General features: G+C 33.5%; 1 long non-coding RNA gene across 1 annotated transcript in view; it reads left to right on the forward strand.

Annotated features, from left to right (window-relative positions):
• Positions 1–12094, forward strand: part of LOC135970392 (uncharacterized) — a 95004-nt gene extending 82910 nt beyond the window's left edge. The window contains exon 3 of the long non-coding RNA XR_010586068.2: positions 11935–12094. This is a non-coding gene — a long non-coding RNA (uncharacterized lncRNA). The remainder of the gene's footprint in view (positions 1–11934) is intronic.
• Positions 12095–12305: the final 211 nt, after the last annotated feature.

Raw genomic sequence — 12305 nt, forward strand, 5'->3', positions numbered from 1 at the left:
GCAAGGTACCAGCATTTTCTTTCTTCACTGCTCATTTGTGGTTCATGCTCTCACATAGTCAGCCGTAGACATTTCTTCCTATTGTTTATATGATGTTCCTGTTTTCACTTTGTATACTACTTTAGTTAAGAGCAGATTCTTGACTTCTATTCATTTATAGGCACTCCTAAGTTTGGGTAATTCCTCCAACTTTCCACAAGTTCCTTCTGTGAAGCAAATTTCTTAGAAGTTAGATTTTAAGACATTTGAAATGACTTTCCCTGTTACACTCTAGAACACTGTTTACTTCAGCTGATATATCCCTGCTTAGGTATATCACACTCTTTCACTAGGTTTCTATATCCATCCATCTAACTTTCAAACTTGCATTGTTTTCTTACTTCTTTTCAGTTGGCTACCTTAATCTATTTCTCAGGGCACAAATTTCTTCCCCAAAGTTTTCTGTGTATTATTCCCCAGTAGCTTGGGACAGTCTGGTGTACAATCTTAAGACATGAAGTTCAGAAGAAATGCATGCAAACAATTCCATCACATGTCTCAGAATAAGCTCTACAATGTAGTGAGTAGATCACAAATCTCTTTTAATGTGGCATGTTTACTGTTTGTGTTCTTTGTTCTTAACACTTCATCATGGTGAACTGCAGTTGCAAGCGAAAACAACAGAACTGGCATGCATTATCAATCTAATATTTTGTTTCAAATTAATAGCAGCTATGTCCAAATTTTACTCAATTAATAAAATTATTAGTAAATGTGCAGTTAAATATTGATCTCATTTTTGTATGTCAGATAGACATGCTGATTTTGACTGGATTTTCCATTTTAAAGTATTACCTTTTGTGATGCAGATAAGAGGTATAAATAAAGACTTTTTGTAAAAACATATTTTCTTTGATTGGTACAAGTTTTTTTCATTAAATGTAAAATTATTTAAGAGGCCAGATTTTCTATCAGACAAACGAATATGAAAACAATGTTATGCTGGTCTTAACATAACCATTTGGATTGACCAATGTGTCCTAACAAAGTAGATTGAAAGATAATTACTTCACCTTGAAAATATTGTTAACAAAATAAACATCCACTTCTATAATATACTTAGACTGTAATTAAAATTCCAAATATTATAATGACTTGTTTTCTTAAAAATGTCTCTGTAAAACCTTGGTTATTTATGGTTTTATTGCTATGACAATCATTCCTAGGCCCCAATATCCAAGATGTCTTCTTATCGGCCAATGTATCTGAAAGGGGTGGATGGGTAAGACACCCGGACAAGGAGTCCAGACCTCGCTCACTAGCTGAGTTACAAGAGAATTTCCTATGAATGTTTTAACATGGCTAATTATTTTATATTCCACAAGCAACTCTACGTAGCTATGATATGCTTAGAGAAGGCCCGTCCAACTGGTATTGAGAAGAGCCAATGTACTGAATTGTCAAAATAAGATGATGTGCTAGTCAAGTTACTCCAGAGAAATAAAGAGAGAAACGGTGTGTGGAGATAAAGAAATAGAGAGAGACACATATTTTTTAAGGAATTGGCTTATGAAATGATGGAGGTTGACAAGCCCAAAATAAGTCAGGCAGGCCAGCAGGATAGAGACCTAAGGAAGAGTTACGGTTCAAGTGTGCAGGCAATCTGCTGGAAGAATTCTCTCTATTCCCTCTCTCTACAGGGAGGTTGGTCTTTTTCTTAGACTTTCAACTGATTGGATGAAGCCCACACACATTTTGGAGAGCAATCTACTTTACTAAAAGTCTACTGATTTAAAGTTAATTCCATCTAAAAAATAGCCTCACAGAAACATGTAGAATAGTATTTGACCAAATATCTGGGCGCTGTGGTCTAACCAAGTTGACACATGTAGTTAACCATCACACATGGTCTTCGTAGCTTCTAAGACACAAGGAACACCTTTAGCAGAAAACATACCTTTTTGATTACATCAGTATCCTTTCCCTTATCATTGTCTTATGGCCAGAAAATTCAGATATATTCTGTAGAAAGTTTAGAGTCCTCCTGAGAGAGATTTATTTCACTAGATGGGAATTTCACTTGGTTTAGTATCAATGCAGCCAGCCAATAAGTCAACCTCTAAAATTTTTTTATTTTGGACATAAAAATTAATATCAGTTGAAAAGGTTTTTCTGTAGGCTAAACTAGCTTTCTACTTGTGCTGCCACTGACATTACAAGCAAGAATCCGAAAAACAACATTGAGATGCATTGTGAGAAATGCCTTGGGTTTAGATCCAATTTACTGATACCCTGTAACTAATCTGTTATACAGTACAATTTCAAAGACTAGGAGCCCTCTGGCCTGGTTATCATTAATATTGAAATGGAAAATAACTAGAATAGACAAACTCTGTTATGCATAAAGACAATAGAGAACTGAAGAAGACGTATTTTTTTTTCAGTATGTAGAAATGCTTCAAAAGGTGTTTTAATTCTTTTATCACTAATTTTCGTAAGCCATGGTTTTCAAACTTTACCTATTTCTTAAATTTTAAAATTGCCTTTGTAAAAATCAGTATATAAATTATAAACTTACTGAAAAGTGGAACATAAAGATTAGTTTGATATAGTTGCCAGTTTTCCTTCTGATCTTTTTATATCTATAGTTTTTGTTGTGGTGGTACTAAAACAGTTTCAATTATATGTTATTTATAATTTTGCATGCTGATTTTTAAAACTGATTTTTATGTAAATACATTTTAAATTATACAGTATCTGGCATATACTACAGGCATTTGTTTAATGTATGAATTATTTAGTGAATACAGTTGTTGTAGCCCATGCTTGTTGAAATTCTGCATAAGCACTATTTTTAAGTTTTGGCTTATTTAACAAGTAAATATACCGTAATTATGTAACCATTCCCATATTATCTGACAGCTAGGTTGTTTTCAGTTTTTTTAAAAATAAATAATTAGATGATGCACATCTTCAAATGTGAGGTGTTTTCTGCTTCCAAGACTCTCAGGTATATTTGTAGAAGTGATAACACTAAGTCAAAGATACAAACATTTTCCTAGGAAAAAAACGAAAATATACCTGTTAAGGTAATTAGGCAGAGACATGGCAGATTCCTTGTATTGTAAAATTTTAGGCTTTCAGTTCAAAAAATGTTTTGTTCTATAAAATGGGCTATAATTTTAATGAGAAAAGATATACTTGCAGGGATGCAAAAAGTATGAAAAAATAACAATACTAATTATATGCCTTTCTTTCTGATAAACCTCTGACAGACCCACGATCATTCTCTGGACTAAACTTCGGGGGTTTGGAAGTCCATGTAAACAAAAAGTGACAGAATTTTATAAAGCCTTTAAAAACCAAATAGCTGACATTTAACTATTGTTTTGGATTAACCAAACCACAGCTTTATTTCATACAAATGGAAATTCAATAGTTGGTAGTATTGAAAAAAAGAAGGAGATGAGTAAGGGAGAGTGCTAAGTACATGTTTAAAAAAATGGATTGACTTGGATTAAAATGATACATAATGTGAATTGACCTTACCAAGAGTTCACAATAAAGATAACAGTATTCTGGACATCTGTATATTTTTTTCTTTATCTATATTCACAACAGAATATTGGTCAGGAGAAACTAAATGCTAATATAACTAGTAATGCTTTCTTCCAACCCGAAATAGATACACATAATATTAGAAAAGTGCTGTTTAAAGAGTTTATGTTATATGACACATAGAAAATATCTTCTGAAAGCATGAGCTAGTCCAACCACTAATAAGGTCAGTGTATTAATCCATTCTCACACTGCTAATAAAGACATACTTAAGATTTGCTAATTCATTTATAAAGAAAAGAGGTTTAATTGACTCATGTTTTGCATGACTAGAGACGCCTCAGGAAACTTACAGTCATGGAAGGAGGGGAAGGAAACTCATCCTTTTTCACATGGTGGTAGGAGAGAGAATGAGTGCCCAGTGAAGGGGAAAGCCCCTTATAAAACCATCAGATCTCGTGAGAACTAACTCACTATCACAAAAACAGGATGGGGGAAGCTGTCCCCATGATTCAATTATCTTCACCTCTTTCCTCCCATGATGTGTGGGGATTATGGGAACTACAATTCAAGATGATATTTGGGTGGGGACACGGCCAAACCATATCAGCTGGAAAAGCATTTTAAGTGCAGGCACTAAAAATAAACTTGTCAACAGAGGATGCATAGAAGTAAAATACCTTTTGTCACTTGTTTTTCCTATCAAGAGTAAGAAACAGATGGGTCCTACCTCAGTCCATGCTAAGCTACCTGTATATTTTTTTTCCATAGGCCCCAGGAAATTATTTGGCTTTATTTCTTGTCATAGGTTTTTCTTCTGTATTTCCTGAGACTCTTATCTTCATGATGCTGGCTCTTCATTTTCCTTTGAACCAAGATAATCCTCATGTTTTACGACTAACCTCTTTCTAGACAATAAAAGACAATATAAATACAACAGTTAAGTTCAGGGGAGTTGCAAAGGTTTCAGGTACTTATTAAAGTTTTCAGTTATTGTTATTAGATAATGCTGTACATTTTCTGTTATCTCACTTCTACTAAACAAGTGATAAATGTAAGATATGAACACAGGAACAAACGCTTTTTTTTTTTTTTTTTTTTTTTGTCTGAGACAGAGTCTCGCTCTGTTATGCAACCTTGCAGTGGTGCGATCTTGGCTCACTATAGCCTTAACCTGCCGGGCTCAAGCTATCCTTCTGCCTCAATCCCCTGAGTAGCTGGGACTATAGGCATGTGCCACCATGCCTGTCTAATATATTCATTGTTGAAAACTGAAAAAGTAAAGAAAGGCATGCAGTAATGGTTCTCAAGATTTTCTGTGTATAATAATCAGAAGCATCCCGGGGAAGCTCCTGGAAAGGTGGTCCATGGACCTGTGGCAACAGTATCATCTTAGAGCATGTTAGAACTGCAGATTTTAAGGTCTTATCCTGGACCCACTGAATCTGCATTTTAACAAAATGCCCAGGTGATTCCTATGCATGTTAAAGTTCAAGATATGTGGTATGATTTCACTTGTATGAAATGTACAGAAAAGGCAAATCAAGAGAGATAGATAATAGATTAATGATGCCCTGTGAGTAGAGAATGGAGATTAACAGTAAAAATACATGAGGGATTTTACTGGGGCAATGGAAATGCTTTAAATCTGATTTGCGATGACGATAGCAGAAGTTGGTAAAATCTGTAAAATGATCGAATAGATGGTATATGTATATATATAATATGTAAACTATGTCTCAACATTAAGTTAGAAAAAGCATATGTTTGCCAAAATGCAGATTCCTGAGTCCTGTCTTAGATCCCATGTTGTTTTATTTAGTTTGTGGACCTCCAACTGAAGAACAGTGATATAAAGTAAATAGTAACAACCTAAATCGAAAACCCACCCCAACCATCACTTGAATGACTCTTCTCCTTCCCCTTGTTCTTCACATGCGTTGATGAATACCAGTGTCAGTGCATGTAGCTCTACACTTTAACTGCTAGGTGATAAATATCCCAAAGTATGCTGGCATCTTTTCACTATATCGATTGTGATGAAGATTTTTTTCAGTATTACAATGTGGTAGTTGTAATTTTCATTCTTGCTTCTATGTACATGTGCAAGTGTTTGTTCAGAATAAGTACATAGAGGTGGAAATTTAGTATAACTTTATGAACATTTACAATTTTAATAAATACTTTAAAACAATCTTCAAAAAACCCCCTAATTGCTCTCTAACAATATGGAATAAGAATGTCCATTTCCTCTAGGTAAATGATTTTTAAAGGCTATCAGTCTTTTTCATGTTACCCATGTGTTGGGCAGAAAAATATAATTCATTATTTCAATTTGTATTTCTTTGGATGAGAATACTTTCTATATTTTTCATCATTCTTCAAACTTTTCTTTTTTTTTTTTTTTTTTGGCCCGTTGCCTTTTGGAGATACCTATTCTTTTCTTATTTATTTCTATAAACTTTATTTATTATGGTAAACCAATCCCATTTCTTTTCAGAACTAATGCTTATAGTGTGTTATATACATTTTCACTAGCTTATGGTTTCTTTTATCCTAATTTGAAATGTTTATGTAATTATATTTGTCAGTCTTTGTATATTAGTTGAGGATATAACTTCTCTAATTATATACTAATCCCAATGGCATTTATTAATTACTCTTTTTTTAACTGAGAAATATTTAATAATTTTCTGAAACTGTATTACCACACACACACACACACACACACACACACACACACAAACACATGCCTAGCTTCATTTCTAGGCTCTTCATTATGTCTTTCTGTTTCTTCTCTAGTACAAATAGTTTCAAATACTGCCATTTCAAAATATATTTTATTATCTTGTAAAGCTAGTTCTCCTTCACGGGTTTTTCCTGGCTAGCAGAAAAACAATCAATATTGCTGTTCAAGAATAAACAAATGATTTTTTCATGTGTCTGTTGGCTGTATGCATGTCTTCTTTTGAGAAATGTCTGTTCATATCCTTTGCTCATCATCACTAGCCATCAGAGAAATGCAAATCAAAACCAAAATGAGATACCATCTCACACTAGTTAGAATGGCAATCATTAAAAAGTCAGGAAACAACAGGTGCTGGGGAGGATGTGGAGAAATAGGAACACTTTTACCCTGTTGGTGGGATTGTAAACTAGTTCAACCATTATGGAAAACAGTATGGCGATTCTTCAGGGATCTAGAACTAGAAGTACCATATGACCCAGCCATCTCATTACTGGGTATATACCCAGAGGATTATAAATCATGCTGCTATAAAGACACATGCACACGTATGTTCATTGTGGCACTATTCACAATAGCAAAGACTTGGAATCAACCCAAATGTCTATCAGTGACAGACTGGATTAAGAAAATGTGGCGCATATACACCATGGAATACTATGCAGCCATAAAAAAGGATGAGTTTGTGTCCTTTGTAGGGACATGGATGCAGCTGGAAACCATCATTCTCAGCAAACTATCGCAAGAACAGAAAACCAAACACCGCATGTTCTCACTCCTTGGTGGGAACTGAACAATGGGATCACTTGGACTTGGGAAGGGGAACAACACACACTGGGGCCTATGATGGGGAGGGGGGAGGGGGGAGGGATTGCATTGGGAGTTATACCTGATGTAAATGACGAGTTGATGGGTGCAGCACACCAACATGGCACAAGTATACATATGTAACAAACCTGCACGTTATGCACATGTACCCTAGAACTTAAAGTATAATAATAAAAATAAAAATAAAATGTAAGTTAAAATGTCCCACTTAAAAAAAAAAGAGTAAACAAATGATTATCTCTCAATTCCAGGCCTTTCTCATTTTTATTTCCTCCTCTTTTTAGAAAAATTTGCTGCTAATGGGATAGAGGGTGTCGTTACACACATTTGCATTACCAATATTTTGCAAAATAAATTATGGTATATGAAGAGAAGAATAAACATGTTTCTAGGACTTCTATATGTCAGGCATCTTAACTGTAGATATTCTCAAAATAAAAGAAGTAGGGAGCAAGCAAAATCAAGAAGAGCTACTCTAAACTCTTGGTGTCTCAAATATTTTTATCCTATGATTTCCCCAAACAACATCGAGTCTTCAGTGAAAAAATGTGGTAGTATTTTTGTTTAGTCAATTAAATCTTTATCTATACCTAAATTCCACCCCCCACACCCCCATGTATCTTATGTATCTTTCTGAAGAAAATTAGAAACAGTGATTGGGGAGGAAATCAATTGAAGAATCCAGTACAAGCAGACATATGCTGAATCTCCTTTTCTTCCTCTGTACATCCCTTTATTAGTATGACTCACATGATTACCTTCCTCTGCCCGAGACTTACACGCTGATGCTTCCCAGAGTTTAATCCTTTCCTCCTTATATCTCCTTATAGATCTTAGAATCAAGTGCCTTTAGGAGAAGGCCAGTAACAAAAGGAGTAGAGCAGGTTTTAATAGGATAGTGCCTGGTGAGAATTGAGACAAACCAGAAGGGGCATGCCCCATTAAATGATGTTCATATTCAAACATTTAATAAATGCCCTACTGACTCGAAAAATCTACCTGGCAACCTTTGATCCTTTACTCTCCTGAGCATCTATTCCATGTCTGAACTTATCATTTAATGTGATAATTACTCCTAAGTCTATGTATTAGCCTGTTTTCACACTGCTATAAAGAAATACCTGAGACTGGGTAGTTTATAACAAATGAAGTTTAATTGACTCACAGTTCTACATGACTGGGGAGGCCGCAGGAAACTTCCAGTCAAGGCAAGGGGCAAAGGGAAAGCAGGTACCTTCATCAGGCGGCAGGAACTAGTGAGAGCCCAGGAAAAGCTTCCACTTTTAAAACCATCAGATATTGTGAGACTCACTCACAATCAGAAGAACAGCATGGGGGAAACCGCCACCATAATACAGTCACCTCCTATAAGGTTCCTACCTTGACACATGGAAATTACAATTCAAGATGAGATTTGGGTGGGGATACAGAGCCAAATGATATCAATCTATATCATTCATTCAGTTTTCTTAGTTTTACATCAACATATCCAATTCTGTAAGGAACATTTCTAAGTACACATCAGATATACACCAGATAAATATACATACAAACTAAACTCATGTTATAAACCTGCTCCTCTTCATTTATGTCTCATTTACTTTTAGTGCTAAAGCCAGATTCTTGGAAAACAACCATGACTGTCTACTCTGTCCTTTTTCTCCAAATGAACAGCAAGTCAAATACAAATAACCTCCTTGGTTTTGCTGAAGTCTATGTGTTATGCCTATTCCCACTTCACTCTCTTAGTTTGACTTTTCATAATATTTTTGTTCTGGATGATTGCAAGAGCTTAATTATATCCCCAACTTTCTCGTGTCACATTTTAGCTTGTTTAAAAATACTTTACTTTTATAATCTTTCTACAATAAAAATTTGTTGGAGACATTTCTCTGCTTCAAAGCCTCAGTGGCTCACTGGACTTCAGGTACACATGGCTCTTGGTCTTATCTCTACATCTTTTCTGCTTCCTTTCTCATCACTTCCATTGTCCCATCTTCCTATTCTACCTTCTCTAGCCATGATCATTAGCCTGCATGAAATGTGGTGTGCACTTCAAAGTCTTTGTTCATGATATTTGTTCTATTTCATGGTAATCTCCCCCAACTCCCTTGTCACATTTCACGTGGCTAACTCTTATTAACACTGCAGGGCTCAACACCGTGTAACTATTCCAGGAAATTCAGTGTTTCTTGTTTTTATACCTACTTTAGCATACATAATATGCTCTTTAATCTTTTTGTTTCTCTCTTCATTACCCCCAGTGCATCTTGAAATAGTGACTGAATTTTGCTTATTTTTTACATGTGCAATATATATCTGTTACAGAGGAGATATTAAATAAAGGATTGTTTAAATATATGGATGAATGAGTGACTGGGTATAATGGGCAGTAACCTAGAACTTCAGAATGCAAACATGATTTGGAAAGAAGAGTAACATTGGGAGTGCCAAGTTTTCATGATTATTTCATGAAAGAAGTATCAGACACATTCAATATAAAGAAATATGAAATAGTAAAAATATGCTCCAGAAAAACCCAAATAAAATCTGAATTGTAGTAAACTGCATGAGTAATATAACTTGAAATATGTATAGAAATAATATTGTTTGTTTAATTTTTGTCCAAATACTAGAATACAATTAAATCAAACTTAAGCTTTATTTCAGAAAAAAATCTGATTCTTGTGGGCACACATTTTCTAATAAATAGTACACTCAACATTTTGTTATAAAATTAGTAATAACTTTAAGATAAAACTCTCTATTGATGTGAGGAGCTGCCAAAATTTGCCTTATATCGTATGAAGAATCACTGAACACTTTAATATTGCCAGCATTGGAATGTTACATCGATTTCTTTTTTATGTTTTTCATGTTATACCAGGTTTAATAGTTAACTATTTTTAATGGAATGAATTAATCAAATGAATTATGATAAACTGCATTATAATGGCATTCTGTTGTTTTGTAATTTAATTGAATGTAATTTCATATATCTTTTAGGTTTGTGATAAGTCTTAACACAGAAATAGAGACACTGAGTGCTTTCAAACCAAAATCTTTGCTTTCAGCCTAAGCTCATGAGCATAGCACTATGATAATCCTTGAATTAGTTGACTGAAAATAATAATGTTAGTAAAATAAAATGATTTACCATAAGCCAAGGAAATTAATGTAAAATTCTGAATTCTGAAATTATTTAAAAATTCTAAAATTATGGATAAAAAAGTTCTTTGAAGTTCTTTAGGCAAATATTTGAATATTACCAAAGTAGAATATGGAGATAATTTGAAAAGTAAAAATGTGAAATAAGATCCTAAACTTAGTAGGTATAAATTAAATAAAACTTAGGAGGCTGGCAAGGTAAAATATTGTTTTTAAGAAGAAAATTTCTGTTGGAAATGCAATTTACATTAAGGATGTGTAAAAAGTATTGTATTATGATGCTACAGCTTTGAGTTTATTATTAGGCTATTTGATAGTGTAATTTAACCTACTCTAATATGAGGTAGTAAAAGTCCACACCAGCTATAATCATAGGCCATAGAGGAAAACAACACCCAAAGAATGCCTGCACCTGCAATGTTACCTACATACCTAACATGTGGGTTGAAAATCTCTCAGTAATGATTGGATAATAGAATTAGAATAATTCTCTTTGCTTGATGTTTAGCAAAGAAAAGAAAGACTAAATGGAAATTACATCTGGCAGCCTCTCACACCAAGTACCATGCAATTACTTCTTTCACTCCAAATATCAAGGAACTATGGGAGAAGATAACAAAATTCTTAGGTTAGAAAATACTAAGATCTTAACATAAGGTTTTGTGTGTTTTTTTTTTTACATTCTTCCTGTCTGCTTAATTTGAGCATGATATGATCTCTGATTTTTCTGTTTATATATTTAATTGTACAGATGTCAACACAAAAACATTGAAAAATATTAGTAGTTTATTCCAAATTAAATATATATAATTTTCATAACACATAAAGATAATTATAACTAATTTATTAATTATAATTAAATATAAAAACAATATTTTCTACTTTTGATTACTATGCTACATAGTAATCAAATATAGATTATACATATAATAATCAAATATAGAAACTATAGACCTTTAAATATCACTTAAAAGGATAAAATATTAAAACACTTAGGCTTAAATAAGGTTTGAAAGTTATTTTAGTCAAAAGACTGTAGGTATAATTGAAAGTAAGAAATATTTCACACCCCTATTCAAATGCCAATAAATAAGATGAAAAGATAATGAAGTAAAATATCACTAACACATGAAACCATGTAAAATATGGGACAGAAATAAAAAACTGAATGATTTTATGCCAAATCCTTAAAAATAAATATTTATGAAACAGAAAGAATGGAAAGACTTTGAACCTTATATAAATCTTTGCACTATTTCCTTCTATAAATAAAATGTTTAAGAGTACGAAATTATGCAAATAAAGAGATCATGGCCATACTGAAGTTAAATACCCTTAAAGTTTTGGTTCTATTGTTATGCTCCTTATATACAGAGGAGTATATTAACTAGTATGTCATTTATGCTGGTGATATAAAGTAAAATCAGCTTTTCTTAAATTATTCTCCAAGAAAGCTTAAGGAATAGCCATATGTTTTCCCCTAACACAATGAATAAAGGCTGTTTGAGAGAATTGCATTGTATTTGTGATCCAGGGTTTAGCGTGGTACAAGAACAGCAGTATTGTAAAACTGACTGGGTAAGCGTCTTTTCCTCTGAGGCTTACGAATGCTGGAGCTGCTCTCTCATGCAGCCTATTTTCTGTTTACCATACAGATCCATCACCTTCCTTGCCACTTCAGCTGTGTCAGTTCAAATGACTTCCCAAACAGTCTCTGGAACGCCAACTGTAAAAGATGGATTTATTTGCTCAGTCTCCTTACTCAAGCATGTATCTTGGATGGGTATGCAGTCAGTCCTTTTTTTTTTTTTTTTTTTTTTTTTTTTTTTTTTTTTTAAATGCACAACTTTTAAGATACAGTTAGCTCTGCTATGATAAATCAAATTTGCTCCAAAATAATAGGTAAGAGATAATTGAAGCATAACATTAATTTTGCATTTGACTACATGCAATTTTCTCCACTAGAAACACAAGGTGCATGCAAAAAAAAAAAAAAAAAAATGCACCCAGTTGAATGAAGCTATGT

Source organism: Macaca fascicularis, chromosome 4, assembly GCF_037993035.2.
Source record: "Macaca fascicularis isolate 582-1 chromosome 4, T2T-MFA8v1.1".
Taxonomy (NCBI): Eukaryota; Metazoa; Chordata; class Mammalia; order Primates; family Cercopithecidae; genus Macaca; species Macaca fascicularis.